Raw genomic sequence first — 17998 nt, 5'->3', positions numbered from 1 at the left:
GATGAGATCTCCAGCATCCGATCAAGCTCTCTCTCTCCCTCTCTCTCTCTATTTCTTTCCATGAGGTTTTTCAGCGGGGTAAGGTAAGAGAAAACGATGGCGTTCGGGACTATCGGGTGCTTACGCTCTTTTTGGCTAACAAAGGGTCGTTAAAAATCCGTTAGATATGGCTGTCAGATAGGCGAGGCACCAGCAGTGCGGTTACCAAGAGAGAAGTTCTCAAGTTGAGCTCTTTGTACGTGATTTGAATGCGATTGGATGGATGGTGGTAGTGCAAGAAAGAGGATGACGGTAGAGAAGGGAGAGAGAGAGAGAAAGAAAGAGAGAGAGAGAGAGAGAGAGACGAGAGGAACTGGGCGAGCGCTAATCTCCGATCAGTGTCGAGAGCGTAACGCGATCCGACGCGACGTGATGTGATCCAGGCTCGATAGCACGGGAATACGACCCTACAGCAGCGTGCGCATGGCTATCGAGAAGGGTAAAGCTGTCAAGGGTTTACAAACCATAGTACATTAAGTTCGACGTGAAAGGGTCTATCTGTGGTATCCACCTAAATTGAACTTCTCGTTGAATCGCGGTGAACTCGCGCGCGAGGCTTGTTAAAATCATTAATCGATGAGACGTTGAATTGTTCAAAAACGAGAGAAAAGAAGAAGAAGAAGAAGAAGAAGAAGAAGGGCGTATATTCTTTTCTTTTTCATAAATTATTTCAATCGATATTTAACTTGATATACTTCCCTAAACACTCGGAGAAATTGTCCAAGTACAATAATGGTAAATGCTCGAGTTACATCGGTGGAAACAATCGTTGCACTCGAAAAAAAGAATGTTTAACGTCGTTACTTACCACCCATGGTTTTCGCTTTTAGGAATTCGAAGTTGGCGTACTCAACGAAGCGTCAGAAAGAGTGACGCATATCGCGAAACATTAAATTTTCTCCCGGGGGTTTCACGATTCTCCGAGAGCATCGCGTTTCAAAGTAGCTCGAGTAGACAAATCGAAAATAACGATGCTTCTTTCATAGCGGCCAACAAAAAGCGAAAGTCTTTAAATGGAAGGTGCACCCTGCTTTTCATGCTCGTTTGATTTGGAAATATCTATTCTCCTTATACGGTGGTGAAGTAGAAAGAGAAAGAGAGAGAGAGTGGCCGACACTCGACACGAAGAGGCAGTGGTCGTACGCTCGCTTGCGGGCGCGCGCGCGTTTTACGAGGCGACCGTCAAGAGTCGCTCTCGCCATCCTTGCGTGCAGCCAAGCGCTTGTAATACAAACTCCAGTGTAGTATGTAGTACCCACACGATGCTGTCACAAGTGCTCGCACGTCATTGTGATATTGTGAGTGCTCACAGGAGTGTGAGGAACCAGTTGTCGAGAGCAACAGCTGCTAGACCCGTAACCCATATACATCATCGCATGTCATTGTTCGCTGTGTGCATTATTCGAAACAGGTATGGGTACGCACCTTGGCATTACGTCACCGGGGGGACAGTAAACGAGGTAATGGGCATACGTTACCGTAACTAAGGAATGGAAGCGCGGAGTTGCTCAATCGGACACGGTGATGTTGACACCATTTCGCGATTGACCTTTTCCTCCTTAGCGACTCGAAGCGAGTCTCTGGCGAAAGTAGAAAAGTTCGTGTTTTTTTTCACCTATTCTTTACCATTCTATCGCCATGATCTTCACTTTTCTTGAACGAACCGATCTCTATTATTCTGTCGTTTGGTCAGACGAAGAAGATTGTACTAATTTCTCCGATTCGGTATACACATCTGGATGAGACGCTCGTTAAGTAGGTATACTATGTTAAGTATACTTGGTATTCAAGAGCCCACATCTTCTTTGGCGTGAAATATCACCTCGGAGTAGCGTTTAATCGACCGGTTTCACGGGCTAATTGTTTCCTCCGGTCCGTTTTTGCGCGACGTGCGGAGATGGGTAATTAATTATTTACTCGCTGTTCGTCTTTGGATTGGCGACGAGCGAGAGAGCGAGAAGGAGAGAGAGAAAGAGAGAGAGAGAGAAAGAGAGGGAGGGAGAGAAAGGAAGACGAATAAAAGGAGACAGGGAGGAGTGAAAAATATCGGATGGACGGTTCGTTAGGTAAATGCCAAGTTTTTACAAGGGAAGCGTTCAATCGACGCGCTGAGAAGATGGCAAGTATATTTGTAAGATATAAAATAACAGCTTCTGTCAAGAATGACGACATTGACTGGCTGTCGCCATGACGTAAGATAAAACGCGTTTCCATTTCCTTGCACACTGCCAACGACTACGACTACAACGACTATGACGACGATGCCGGCGGCAGTAGCCGAGTGCCGCCGTTGCTCGTGCAATTTCAATATGAAATTGTGAATAATGCATGGCGGGGGATCTCTCGAGCCGGTACGACGTCGTCACGCAGCTCACATCCTCCCTGCGATGTAAAACTGAGATAGATGGAACGCGGTAAGTTTGAATAATGAGCGGGGAGCCGTAACGATGATACGCGCGGGCTACTCCCGCGCATCGCATAGCGTCCTCTTTCGCTTTCTCTCTCTTTCTTTCTTTGCAAGAGAGAGAGAGAGAGAGAGAGAGAGAGAGAGAGAGACAGAGAGAGAAAGAGAGTACCGACTCGTTTCGCGCTGGAAAATCCAAGGTAGGGTCGTTATATAAGTCAGTCTAGCCCGACTCATTAACTAGTCCACCAAAAGCCATTTATCATTCGAGAATCCTGCTGGTGTGTAAGGACCGACTACGATACGTTATAGCTACCACTTTACGTATTGTGTAAAAACGAGCCTTGAAAATATACGTTCCGCCGTTCTTAGCCACTCGATTTGTGATGACGCGACGTGCGTGTTCGTCTGCGAAGGATTCGAGAAACCAACCAACCGTCTATTCACTGAAACTCGGTGCTTTCCTCGATTCAACCTACCTTGTCTTTAGTTAAGAATTTGTAGTGTCGTCATGTTGGAATTTCAATACCTAATAAAATCGTATGAGATTCTTTTACGGTGGACTTCCATCTTTGCATGCATTCAATTTGTTACAAGGACGTTCTAATAAACTCATGAAGTTGCAACGTGGAATTCTACTCCTCAGTGAGAAATTAATAAGTCGAGAGTAAACCGTTTTAAAAGAAGAAGAAGAAGAAGAAGAAAAAGAAGAAGAAGAAGAGAAGAGAGAGAGAGATACTTTCTAAATGGTGTTCCGAATGTGCTGTTTGTAATGTCGAGAACTTGCCAAGGTGTAGGAAGCCGTTCGACGAACGAAGCAAGTTGAAATGAGAGAAGGGGAGCACACAATGGGTTCGCGCCTTCCTAATCCTACGGAATCTCTGAGCCATATGTAAGGATTACGTTGGTCCGACTCAACATGGTCGCGTTGTCGTGTTAAAGCCGCGGACCAACCATTAGCCAGTGGCGCTTCACGAGCTGTTCGGTCCACACGAGCTTAGAGACGCTATCAGCAATGGCTTAGTTGGCCTTCTTTCTATCTTATCCCGTGATCCGAGTCTAGGTGGATGCCCATCTCTCTCTCTCTCTCTCTCTCTCTCTCTCTCTCTGTCTCTCTCTTTCTCTCTCTCTCTCTCTCTATCTCTATCTCTCTTTCCCTCTCTAGTTGCGACGTGTACCTTCCTTCTCGCCACAGTCAAGAGGTGTTACGAGCCGATAGTTATCTTCATATCGCGAACCCAAAGGCGATTGGACGCATTCCGCCTCAGACGAGGGGGCAAGATGCTGAGATCTAAGGTAAGCAGGTAACAGAGTTCGTGAGTGGGATACTAGCTCGTAAAGTAAAGTGGGTATCTACGTAACCAAGATACGTTCCATCTAATATAAATGTAGAGTCGTTGCGATAAAATGAAATATGTCTCCTTTCCTACGATCAAATCACGTTTAATATTCTTTTATCAGATATGAATGTTTCTGATTCAATAATGGGAATCAGAACATTGTGTTTTGTTGGTTCATCCTTGGAAGATTAAAAGAAATCGATCGATTGAGTCTTCAGTAGTTTTGATATTAAGTTAGCCACGTGATGAAAGAAGAACGTTTGATGGAAGAAAGGAACGCAAAGAGGTCACGTCCTTAAACCTATAATCACTCAATCCTGTACGACGGCCATAATAGATGCCTTTCCAGTAAGCTACGATCTATCATCGACTTCGCGACCGTAGACTCGGCTGTCTTGATCGCTGAAGGACAGTTTGGCAGTGGTTCCAAATGCGGATAACCGTGGAGATCCGGAGCGTCAGAAAGCAGAGGAGCCATGTACGTTAATTTGATTTTCTTCGCCGCATTTCGGACCTGACTCTCTCTCTCTCTCTCTCTCTCTCTCTCTCGTTTGTTCTCTTTCTCTGATTGTCTCTCTCTCTCTCTCTCTCTCTCTCTCTCTCTTCTCTTTCTCTCCGTCTTTCTCGTTGGTTCGCTCTCTCGTCTCGAGGTCGAGCGTTACGTGTCTGCGGAAGACGGGATCGGGCAATTTATCAATCCACGAGCGAAAGAACGACTCCTGGCCCGGCGGGTAATTTAACAAGATTGATGCGAAGCCGACATGCCACAGTTTCGCAGCTCGTCGAGAAGGGGTCGGTTCGTGTAGGTGGTGCGAGCCCGATGTCGAGGGTGTTCGAGGGAAGAGAAGGGCAGACGTGTGAGCGACTGGTTATTAGGAAGGCTCATCAAGCAGACCGGCACAGAATCACGCAGCGCATTAAAACAACGCCAGGTCTGATGGAGGTTACTAACATCGGTGCGAGTGCCAGAATCACTGCCGTGTTACGGTCCTGTCTTCTTTCCTTCTTCCATTTTTTCTCTGTTCCCTTTTATTTCTTTTTATTCTTTCGAGTTCTTCTTTCATACAACGAACAAATAATATTATCTCTTTTTTTCTCTTTCTCATTTTCGAGATAGAGAGCGGCATCGAGAAAGTAATATTTACGCTCCGAATTAAAACTAAAAAATTACGTTATTAGCAAAACAAAAAATTTCTATGCCGCAAATTTGCCCGCTTCTGCTCGTCGAAACTGTAAAAAATCAAGAAAGCCTGACTACTGTTTTTTAACATGCGACGGCAACGTCGAAGTACCATTTCTTAATGTATGATGATTTTTATGCCCATGCTATATGATTAAGGCATGCCTTTGGAAAGCATAAAGGTAGATTTATTGTAAGCGCCGATGGGTAAGCGTTTTAAATATTTATGAAAGACTGTTCGGCAATTGTAGGGTTTCGACGAAGGTATGGCGAAATTTCGTGAGGTGCACCGATATTTCGGATAATGAAAAACAGAAAGCGCCGATCTTCTTCCTGTTGTTCATTTTGCCAAGGAAAATTTGTGAAGCGACTTAATTATCGCCTTAACAAGGTTCAGCATCGTGGGGCATGCCAGTGACCGTCATTCAGTTTTACAGACTTTATTTAAAATATCCGTAAGATTAGTTCGCTGATATATAAAAAACTGCAATTATCACACACGCAGTTCAAAAGAAAAAAGATTTAATATAAAAAATATGACAATAAGATCCTCTTCTTTCGTTTCTTTGCTTTTAAAATAAATTATCAAAGATATTAAATAAATATATCAATTTATGAAAGAACGACTTCGATTGTAAAAGTTGGTTATTGTTTCTATGTACATGTATAGGTATATAGCGAAAAGTTAGGCGAACGTCGTCCCTTTGATTTTCGATCGTTTGTTTTGGAGTTTAGTCGGTCGGTAATGTCGACTTATCACGATCCTTCATCCACCGGATGTTACCGTAATTATTCAGCCGTGAGCAAGGATGAACCGGCGAAGCGTCAAGGGCAGCGGAGGCCGGGCGAGGGAAACAATATTAATTGGCTCGTTTATTGCGGCGTGGGCGGCCGTGCGCGTTGCTTTCTCCGTCAACTTTCCGTGGACGGCAAAGGGGGTTAGTGATGTAAGGGTTGTAGGGGTAATCTGGCGCGCGACATACCTCGGTAAATCACTGTTAGCTTTTCACTCCTCACTACTCGCTCCTTTTCGTTATTCTCTCTCTCTCTCCCTTTCTCTCTTTTCTCGCTTTTTCTTTTTTTGCCTTCGATTACTCCATTCCTACTCCAACTCGAGTTAAATTTTCTACGTGTACTTAATTTTTTCCAATTTCACTCGATTTCTTTTTTATCTTGAGAATTTGTCTCGTTGTCTTTCATTCCGCCTGAAATTCTTTTCAAATTATGTACCTTCTTTGCTTTCAACATGTTAACAAGTCCGAACGCTGTATAAGCGACCAGATTCGGAATAATTTACCCGTACGACGTATAAAGCGGAGTCACGCGGAGTGACGTTAACGGTTTTGTTCAAAGTGGAAACGTGAGGATCGATGCGCGTCGATTCGTTCGTACCTATACGTAGGATATGCATGTATGTATATACATACGTACATACATCTATAGCGGGATAGCCATTATCGCGGGACGGACGATCGTCCATTTTTCATCGACATGACGCCGAAATGATCGTGAATGAGCGGAGCAAATCAGAACGAACATAATGACTGCTGGGCACGGCCGTGTAATGACTCTGCGCTTCGTCGCTTTACATGCTCATAACACGAACTCTAATTTAAATATACGCCGGCCAAGCTGCCAGACAGCTTTTTCTTTTTTTTTATGAATGACCCGTTTTGAAACGTACCATTAACATATGGAATTTCTCTTTGAGTTTCGGAATCGCACAGGCATCGCGATCGATTAATTTCTCAAAAGTCTGTCACGTTCGAGATATAAAGAAAGCTATTATTTAAAACGACAAGGAAGTTGGAATTTTTTCAAGATCTAAAAAGGACTGTTCTGCTTTGCTAATTTCTTACTCGTATAAAAAAAGTAGAAGTCATCGAAGACGGAAAAGCGAGAGAAAAAAAGAGGGAAATCTTTCGAAGTGAGTTCGTTGATTCGTGCTCGTATTACGCCTTTGCCATGGAGAGGAAATATGCCGTCGAAACTGTCAAGTCATATATTATCGACTCCGGTAGTACGGCAAGCGTCCGGGATACGGGTACATCTTAAACGCATTCAGGAAATTGGCCGCGATATCGACGGCAATTTATCGCTAGAGAAATACCCAAAAGTCCTGTTTTTTCTTTTTTCTTTTTTTTTGTGTGCCGGAGTTACTATCCTCGACTTCTTCTTCGTCGTTGTTGGAACGCGCTCGCGTTTTGCTCGCTCGCTTGCTCACTCGTGTATACATGCACACTCTCACGCTCTCTTGTCGTCACCACGGTAACGCACGCGGAACCGTTTGCAACCACGAAGCATTTGAATAATTCCGTCGTTTGCAGGCGGACTTACAACGATGCCGTGCACATCCAACCGACTCATAGCCGCTACTTACCACGAGTATAAGGGTGATCTTCGGGCAGTTTTCGTACGCGTTTTACCGTGCCCTTTCTCCAAGATGGGCCGTGAGCGCGCACGCGCGCCTAACTATAATGGTTCTTTGTGCGAGCTTTATGATTATCGCGCGTGTACAAAATAACGACGGACTGTAATCTCCGATACGACCTCCCTCCACTCTCTACCTTACTTCGAGAAAGAGAAAGAGATAGCTCTTGAGATCACGAGTTTACGACGAGAGTGCCTCTTTCCGACTTCATTTTTCTTGGAGATTACGTGGATATGAAGGTTGGGTAGATTTCATGTTATGTGTTGGAAATTTTCGTTTCTGTAGTATTTCATTTTTATCTTGTCATTATTTTCCTTTTAATCGCTTATTACAAGTCTATTTGGATATTTCATTTGAATCGAACCATATATGATTGATTGGAATTTTTAATGATAACAAATAGTATTCATTTTTAATTTATGTGATCCTCTTTTTACGACGTTAAATGTCCTTCAATGATTATATAGGCATTAATTTTGTTTGAAATTGATTAAAATATGAGACATTATGCAAATTGACTTCATCTTTTATAGATCGTATTGATTTAATTCTCGCTATTGCGAACTTTGGAAGGAACGGAATCAATGTGATGACGGTTTTGCGAGACGCCCACGTTCTGTAGGAGCTCGTTCAGCGCGATTTTGTCGAACGCAAGTCTGCCGATACGTTTAATCGGACTTGTTGTCGCCCACAGCCGGCGGCTTTATCGCGTTCACGAATTTACATTCACGCCTTGCCATCTAATTCTCACGTGGAAAGCGTAAGATTTACAAGCTTTGCTAAATCAAAGTGAACGAATGTGGATATCGTACGTTCGATTCTTTTCTCTTACGTCATCGTGAATGCTTTATGAATCCGTCCTAAAACTGTGATATCAGAAAGAGAAAAAGAGAGATAATAACTCTTCGTTGTGACAAGAGAATGAAGACTCCTCGAATGTGTAGGACAACACACCGAATGACTTCACCTGCGTGGAATTATGATACGGCCATTAATCATAGAACCCTCACCGTGCGTGCGCACATCCCGTGGAAAACATTGACTCTCTAACAAAACTATAAATTTCCACTCGGCGTCTCTCGTTGGCATAAAGTCCTATGACTTGAGATCGTCTGGTAACATTTCATTCGTAACAAAGACATGTTGCTTTCATATCATAATTTTACTTTCCTTTTCTCATCTCCCCCCCTCTCTCTCTCTCTCTCTCTTCCTATCATCATCGTCTCCCGTTGATTATTCATAAATCGCAGAGCTCGCATGGATCTTTACTCACTCCTCGAAGGTTTAAAATTCAAAGTGGTTGTCTAAGCGTTTACGACGCTTTTTCGTTCTTAGATAAGAAGATAAGGGAGATAAAAGGAAATAGACGTAAAGAGCATGCTTGTTCGCGCATGCCTGCGTTAAAGATTACAAGTCCATGTGGTTTGAAAATGATATGTAATGTGCATGAACGAAGGAATCAACACTTTTCTCATTGCACGAATATGCTCGAAGAGCGCCGTTCTTGAATATTTCTTTTTTAACGCTCTTTTCTCAACGATTTCTCTTTCTTTCTCTCTCTCTCTCGCTCTCCCTCCCTTCCTCTCTGTTGAACCGAGACGTCGAGAGAGGCACACCGAGAATAACGTTCTACCTACGCACACAACGTTCTCCCCTCCAAGGTTTTTGCGCCACTGAATCGTAATTTACCCAGAGCGTTTATGGCATTGTTGTGAAGCAGTGCTCGGCGTCGTCTTATAAAACCAATTTCGCGGGTATTATGCAAGCTGTCAGTCCCGTTGGTGAGTTATGGCAAGCTTAGCCCGAAGCACAAACACGTTTTACCATATCCCATACTCTCTCTATTTCTATATCTCTCTTTCTCTTTCTTTCACTCATTTTGTTCCTATCTATGTACGTATGTATGTACGTATAACATAGTCACTACGTTTATGCATAAACATGTATCTAGATACATATACATGTACGTCGATATAGCGCTTACGTTCCATTTTGAAATCAGGATCTCAATGAAGTATATTTTACTAATAAATCAATGTGATCTTAAAAATGATATTTTTATTACTGACGGAAAAAGACATCGATCGTTACTATCATTTGAACTTGTTCGATAATGGCTTTACGATAAGAGAAAAAGAGAAGGGAGAGGAAATATTGGGAAGTGATTGCGATCTTTGACCAAAATTATTCGAGTAGACGTATGTTCGTCAGGGACCTTTATAGCAGAGAGCGGGGAATTCATAAAAGGCGCGCAACGCGAGATACCGACGGAAGAATTCCGATATTGTAGGGATCTATCGGTCAATAAACCGTCGCGTAGACTCTCGGAGGGAACGGGTAGGAAGCAGTATCTGAACGTCGTGTTTAACTCCATTGGAATATACGATGCTATATCTGGAATTTCGTTCCAGACCGTTAAGACACTAGATTCCACTTTATCGGCACTGTAATGGTTATATAGCTGTTAAAGTTGCCCCTCATACAACTTTTCCAATCTTATCTTCGCGTATGGGTTCTCTCGTCGAGCGTGGCGGAAGGGGAGAAGCGGTAGGTTACGCCGTAAAGGAAGCGAAAGAGGAAAGGGAGGAGGAAGAACGGAAAGGATTTAGTTAAATTGGAGTACGCGCGAGGAGTAGTCGCCGTTGAGATTTGTTCGGGCATCAGAGAGCGCTGACCGTTGTAAAAGCTCTCGGATATAGGAATGGCTGGGATGGAGAAGACGGAGGAGAAGGTGGATGAGGAAGTGGATGAGGAGATGGAGTGGGGAAAAGGTGGCAGCTTGTGTGTAAGCGGCAGGGAAAACCTCTTTCTCCTTTTTTCTATTTGAGGTTAGGATCGAGCGCGCGTCGGTGACCAGCTTGTCGATACGTGCTTGGCATCTCTAGACAGCTATCCTGTCCTATTCCACCAAGAGAGAACTCAAGATTGTACGGCATTTGCTACCGGAAGCTCGTTTCGGAAGCAGATCTCTGGAATCTGCTAACTGGTACCGCTTCGCCGGACAGCTCGTTTCGGAGCGATACGACGATCTTTCTCCTTCTTTTCCATCGTTCCGCATTTTCTCCATCCCCTTTTTATCCGACGATCTGCTTCTGAGAGTGCATTCGATGGAAACGCCGACTCGTTGAATATTTCAGACTTTAAAAGCTTTTCGCGGACTGTACCGTTTAGCTTGGCCGGTAGTAAGCGGTAAAGCGGAAACGAGACTTCTATTTCTCCCTCCTCTACATCAGAAGTACGTTATCGTAATGAGAAAGGGCGATCCTAAGCGTCGCTTATCGATTTTCGAAGGATAATCTTAGGTTGGTCGGTAACCGGCTCACGGAACTTTTTCCAAACGTTTCACATACTTTTACCTCGTTATCTTATCTCTCCCTGCTAACAACGTGCAATCATTTTCGAACCTTGACTTTTCCATCGGTATTTCGAATGACTGAGCGTTCTCGTAGGATCCATGAAACGACAATCAATCGACATCGGTGAAAACGAGCCACCTTGTGGGATCATTAATCACCGTTGGTGAATCGTCGAAAGAGAAGGAAGGACTCGAAGAAGAAGAAGCAGTAGAACTTGTGGAACTTGCTAATGGGGATTGAAAAATCGGCTACGGGTGATCGGCATTGGATGGGCCAAAGTTATGTCATAGAATCCATGCTTGAGACGTACGATAATAAGGGGTCATAAGAGCAAGGAGGATGAGGGTGAGAAGGAGGGCGGCGCGCGAGAAGTCGAGGGCTGACGTAGCATCGAAGATTTACGGTCGCGGGCCGGGGGCATACATCCTGTATGAATGGCGGGGCAGCTTGTAATAATTCAACTCCGCGGCCACACCTCGGCCACTTCCCGTCTGCAGTCTGGCAGGGCACGACCACCGCGCGGACTGCCGCTGCTCCGTTGTGGAAGGCTTTCCGGTAACTGCGCGCTCGACATCTCTCCCACTTCTATCCTTTTCCTCTCCTCCTTCACCTCCACCGCCTACACCTCCATTCCTCTCTTTCTCTCTTTCTCGCTCTCCCATCCACGCCCCCCGACAGCTACCCTTATTCGAAAGAGAGAAAGAGAGAGAGGAAGAGAGAGAGTACGACCCGAGAGAACGAAGAGCCCTGATATATCGGCCGCACACATTGCATTGGATGGAACGCAATATGTCCGCCGAGAAAGGCAATAACCATTAGGTCCCGAGAAAACTGCCCCATTTCAAACGACACGAACGGTCGAATATCAGGAAATTTATATCTGGTAGCCTTCCACGTCCCCCTCCCTATCTTCTGCCCCTTCTTCTTCTGCCGCACCATGTTTCTATTATCTCCTTCTCTCTTCTGTATTTCTCGAAACGCCGCGACTGAAGAAGGATCGGCCAAATACTGCTACGACGACGATGATGACGGCTAAGATGACGAGATTGCCCATTATACTTTTCTTTCTCTCTTTCTCTCTCTCTCTCTCTCTCTCTCTCTCTCTCTCTCTCTCTCTATTTAAGATACTGTATCTAGTTCGATTTGGAAGAACCGAAAATATGGATAAAGAAAAATTCTATTAATAGAAGTGGTCATAAAAGTGATGTATTTAGCATTTGTAATAATTAAGAAGTAGTCACTTATCTTTTCTCTCATATATGTACTTACATATATTCTGTAAGATCACGGAAATAAAAATTTGGATTAGGAAGAATATTTGAACAAAAAGGTGCACCTGTTCACGTCAATGTAAAATATTATATATATATTTCTAATTTATGTATATACTTGCAAGTATTTATTATAGGTTAATGTGTTATGAGTAATACAGGTATTCTTTTCGTTCTAGATGAACGTCATGGCTTCAGCAATTGCCATCTGTAGTCGATTTTTGAAAACAGAGTGCCTAAAATGGCTGTCGTAAATATTTTCGTTTCCCTTCGTACGAATTAGAAGCGGCTGTAATAGGTAGTTCTATTTTCACTTACCTATTTATACTCCCTAGGACAGACATAGAGTATCGATTATAATTTTTATATTTAATCCTCATTAATTTAGTAACAATATTTAGTTAGAACAGATACAATTCGATACATATTAGAAATTACAATGAATTTTAAAGTCGTTAATATACCAATTATGTTATTTTGAAAATATAAGTTTTATATAATCATTAAATATCTTATTCCAATATTTATTATCGTATTAATGATTCATTAATTATAACAAATCATTTTTTAATTCTAAGAAGTATTTTACATATATGAAATTGATAACTTATTGAAATTACCTAAGATAATAATTGATTTCACATATAAAGTTTGTACAAAAATCTAGTGTCGTAATTTATAGATAATACAAATCCATTCGAGAGGAACGTCAAGATATTTTCCTTTTTGTCATTACTTTCTTTTTTTTTCTTTTTAAATAAAAATCTGTCGTGAAATACAATAATCTGAAATCCGCATTGATCTTAATCGGCTTTAGAGGACGACACGTCTACCTTTTCGATAAAAGATATAAACACATTGGCCGCGCGTAATAAATGCCAGATTTATGGCGGCAAACGAAGCGACAGCGTCGTAGCGTCGAGCGAGAAAGAAATATTACACGTCGCTCTTTTCACGCGACGACGGCTGAGAGCTGTCGCGCGACGAGTACCCATGACTGCTGCGCTCGTAAAGCTCGTGAACATCGCTAAAGCCGCACGTTCACGCCGAAGCTCTTTTCTCGTGTCTCTTTCTCCCTCACTTTTCCAACTTTTCTCTCCTTTTTTTGCAATCTTCGTGCCACTATTTTACGGTCAACAATTTCCCAACAATGCGTTCCACCGTAGACATCCGGTATATAATTAAAGTATTATTTATTTTTTTTTCATTTCAAAGAACAACTATGCTCTAGAAACATCGCCTAGTACAATATTCCGCTCGACTCGGCATCGGTATTTTATCGAGAAATTATCCTTGACTCTTATCGATTTATTTTCTAGCTTTGAAACAACCTCCTTAGCCTCCTATAAAGAACGAGCATAATAGCCCGTGATTCTTCAGAAAGAGCATCCTTTTGCTAAGAGACCTTTTATTAAAGGCGTGGTCGAGGCTAAACGATCCTCGTATTCGTCGTTAGTTCGAAGAGTGCGAATTGACATAATAGCAGCGGCATGCCGAAAGCTAAGCCGAACAGTGGTAGCAGTAGTAGCAGTAACAGCAGGAGTGCGAGAGCTTCAAGCTCTCGCCGCACCACGATTCTGCGGGTAGAAATTGCTTTTCCTCTATAAGGCGCCATTATCACGCACCATCTTGTTCAAATGGCTCCGTAAAATGCCAAACCGGGAACTCGGTATTGCTGTGTCCAGTGCTGCGGTCAGCGTTGACCGTGGCAAAAACTACCCCCATCCTCTGCCCACTCTTTCTCTTTCTCTCTTTCTCTCTCTCTCTTATCCTCCCTCTCTCTTTATTTCTCTCTTCCTTCTCCCCTTTAGATTCCTTTCTCTCTCTCTCTCTTTTTCTCTCTCTTTACGCCGGTAGAAACACGATTGTGCGGCGAAATTGCGGTTGCTCTTTTTCCCGGAGACCTCTTTACATCGTCTCCGCTCACTTTTTTTCTCTCACTCTCCTTTCAGTGCGGCGCAGAAGCACTTTTTTCGAAGGGCGTTGGAGTATATGGCGGACGTCGTCTCGGGAAAAGAGGGCGCCAGTTGGCGGTGAGAGAGGAAAAAAGAGAGAGGAAAAGAGGAAGAGAGAAAGAGATAGAAGGCGCGAGTACATCGGCCACCGACGTAATATCGGCAAACGACGCTACATGCCGGCCAAATATAACGGTATAACTTTGCCAAATGATACCATTCCTTTAATTCTTTGGAACGACTTGTCCGGACGTTTCCCCGACGATATATTAATAACATCATGTTCGCTCGCTGTTACCTTATTAGACTTCCTTTCAAATTATCTTTAGGGAATAAAATGTAGTCATTGTTGTTTTGCTCGATCATTGTAAAAATCCGATTAGTGCTTTGTCTTATCTCGTGAATAATTATAACCGGTGTATTTATTTGAAAACGAGAAAAAGATTTGGCAAGAGAGTGTACAGTTTTCTTCATTGCTTAACGAATTCATTTCTTTTTCTATTTTCACAGGCCGCTAACAAGTATTCTCGTTTTCATCGAGATATATCGACGTTAGTTTATTGGAGAATTTATTTAAGCGCATAGCGATATACCACCGAGAGAACGCCATTCAGATAAAATCACTCGATATTGCTTCCTTACGTTGGAATTTCTTTGACTTTCGAATTGGATCGAGTTAGATAAGCAGAAAGCGGCTGATCGATGCCAGCGGAATAAAGCGAATACAGGACTGGTTCCACGAAACTGATCGCCACTCATCAGGGAAATGATCCTCGAGCCAAAGCTCTTGGCTTTTCTCCATAATGGACAGATGTCCTGTCATGTTGCCCGGCTTTTTATTGAGAAAACGGGAAAAGACTATTCTCGAAATGTTATATTCACCCAAATGTTTCTTGGAAACTATCTTATTATTATTGCTTTTTAAGTCAAGGATCATTATTTACGACATGCTCGTCCATTTACGTGTAATATATTTTTTTTATTATGTTTCCAAGCAACCATAGTCGGTAAGATAGTTTTAAATTCGACATTTCGAAAATCCACGGTAGGTTAAAAGAACGGAAACTCGTACTTCCTCCGCGATAACACGAAATGATGACTTTGGATCGTACCGATCGCAACGTTGCAAAAATATCTCCAGGGCATGATTTCGCGTGATGCCGTGTCGTTCACATATCAACGGCCTTTATCGATCACGCTTATCGCTATGATTCCCGAGAGTCGAAAGTTTTTCGATTTTCTACCGTTGCCGGCCGTAAAGGACATCACTTTCACCTTCGACTTCTTCTTTTTTTCTTTTCGTGTAAAACGATCCGACTTTTTCTAGAAAATAAGTTTGATCGTGAAGGGCGATTTTATAGGTCTATGAGTTTAAATGTTCGTAAGGGTTTAGGAAGCGGGAAGCGTCACTATTTATTTGAAATATGAAGGGACCAGAAGCGACAACGTTTATTTGCCTTACGACCGAAAGAAATCCCAAAAGCATTGGATCGACTGTTGGGTTAACAGCTTCTCTATCTTTTTCTCTCTCTCTCTCGTCTTTTTAAAGCTAGAATATCCGCTCGGAGCTGAAGCATATGACGGTAGTCGGCATAAACGACAGCGACAATCTTGGCTTAAGAATAGTCTATGTATGTGCGAAGTGGACCGATAGGCAGGTGTTATACGCTCGGTAAGATGGAAGAGCTTGATGTGAATATTAAGATGTTCATTAGCACGGAGTGCGCTTTCACAGTGTGAGACATGTTAAGTAGTGCTACGTGCGGTCAAAGAAGAGGGTGGGGAAGAAAGAGAGAGAGAGAAGATGTGGTAGGCGAAGCGAAGCTGAGTGTGAAGACGGAAAGAGAAAGAGAGAGCAAGAGAGAAGGATGAAAAGAGAAGGAAAGAGAGGGGGTGAAGAGGTCTCGTAGAGGGAGTAGTACCATTGACGGGTGATGAAGGGTCATCCCCTGCGGCGGTCTTTGTTATATCCATGACGGTCGGCACGACTATTTGCTCGATACAAGGTACCACCAACACTGACACATCACCAACGGCCTTCCAGCGTCGGCATCGTCGAAAGAGAAAAAGGGTGAGAGAGACGAAAATACATAATAATCGGCTCCTGACGGACCTCTCGATAATGTGAACTGAGTTTCTCTTGTCCCTTCTTTTCTGTCGCCGAACTCTTCCTCTTCTTTCGCCACACCTTTGTTTCTATACGACTCGCTTCTTTCGTTCTTCTTTATCACCTCCCTTTTGTTTCACTGTGTTTATCTTTACTTTCACGTACACGATTCTCTATCTTTTTCATTTTCACTCGTGTATATCCTTCTCTTTTCCTTTCTTCATCTTCCTTTCTCCATGTCTCCGTCTTTCTCGTGTCCGTTTGACTACGTACCGCCTTGGAGGCATCATTAGCCAGCATTGTGCCCGCAACACGCATACGCACTCGAGGTAAGAGTTACCATGACACCCGCTGCGCCTGTGAGATTTGCGATAGAGTTAATGATGCTGGGACCGCGGCGATTTAACAATAAGCCGCATTATTTACAGTCAGCTCTCGACTCCATTACCACCGGTTGTCCGCCTCACCTGGTCCTCGTTTCTTCTTCCTTTCTCTCTCTTGCCTTCTCTTTATTTCTCTCTCTCTCTCTCTCTCTCTCTCTCTCTCTCTCTCTTTCTGGCGCGCTTGCTTTTGCTCCGCCTTTCCTTGCCTTCTGCAAGTTTCTTTCTCTCTCCTTCTTACTCAAATAAATTCTCACGTCTCTCGCAACGGCTTACATCATTTTCTAGCAAATGTTCTAAGGGGTCGCATTAAAGCTTTATAGTCGGTTGTTGATGCGTACAAACTTGTTTATGCGGTGACCCACATACATTATACATGTATGAATATATCTCACATGTGGTTAGATGGCACAGTCGTGAAAATTGTAAGAAAACGAGATATTTCTCTCGTAAACTATGTAAATGGGATAGTTGGATGTCGGTTAATTTAGCGAATTAATACTTTTATGAATATCTCTTAGTTGTTCGTCACGAATAAGAATATTTTCATTAATGAATGCAAGCAGTATTTTTTTTAGTAAATGAATCTAAATGATTTCAATTTGCACCGTTAATAAGTTGACGAACAATCTTTTGAGAAGAAGGGACGAATGCATTTTCCCGTGCATATAAGCAATTGTACGATAATAACATCTGGGATTTCAAGTTCGTGTGAGAGGGGTTTAATTTTGGGTAACGGATAATAGTCACCGTGGGAGGATACTCGTTACACCTTCTGCAAATTCCTGCTCAAAGCAGGTTACTCGACAACACACTGGGGAAATATATGCCAGACATTCAATCAGAACACTGCTTCTAAGGACAACCTATTATCGTTAGTATAAAACTTATGTACGCAATATTTCAACGTTTGCATTTTCATGATATTTTTCAAAAATGAATCTCAACTATCTAAACGTTTGTTTGTAGTTCGATAAACATTTTTCTTTGATATTCAAATTAGCTTATATTTCAAGTTAGCTTATATTTCATCGCGCGCATTTCATCGTTGATTCTAGTATAATATTCTAAGCAAATCAGCCAACTGATTCATTATCATCCAACAACGCTTCCAAGAAACGTTTAGATGTAAATTCTGACTCATACCACGTTTTATCTCCTTTGTCTTCGTAGATTATTCTTCGAGCTTTTCTAACGCTAATAATAACTGTGATCCAGCCACGATGAGTTGTCATATAAAGAGACTAAAAGGTATTTTTGAAGATGTCTTGAGATAGGAAAAAAGAACAAAAGAAGCGTATTCGTCATAACGAAGGACCATTGCGAAATTAAAATACAACCATTTGCCTGCATCGAATTCAATTTGGTAAATACGTCGTCGGTGCCCTTCTCCATTAATGAATTCCTGATTTATCATCCATTAAGGTGTCAGGGCGTGCTCGGCTTTCGCTGCTCGGTTCGCGCCGTCGGAAATTTATGTGGATAGGTGTGATTAATGCGATGTTCGCGGAAACACACGGACATCTGTGTTAATG

The 17998-nt window shown here is 42.8% G+C and overlaps 1 long non-coding RNA gene across 3 annotated transcripts in view; it reads left to right on the top strand.

Annotated features, from left to right (window-relative positions):
* Window positions 1-330: 330 nt before the first annotated feature.
* Window positions 331-17998, top strand: part of LOC127063427 (uncharacterized) — a 39088-nt gene continuing 21420 nt past the window's right edge. For all 3 annotated transcript variants that reach the window (XR_007781348.1, XR_007781347.1, XR_007781349.1), the window contains exons 1-3: window positions 331-2453; window positions 3609-4261; window positions 13974-16047. This is a non-coding gene — a long non-coding RNA (uncharacterized LOC127063427). The remainder of the gene's footprint in view (window positions 2454-3608; window positions 4262-13973; window positions 16048-17998) is intronic.

Source organism: Vespula vulgaris, chromosome 4, assembly GCF_905475345.1.
Source record: "Vespula vulgaris chromosome 4, iyVesVulg1.1, whole genome shotgun sequence".
Lineage (NCBI taxonomy): Eukaryota > Metazoa > Arthropoda > Insecta > Hymenoptera > Vespidae > Vespula > Vespula vulgaris.
This window is presented reverse-complemented; position numbering and strand designations above follow the sequence as displayed.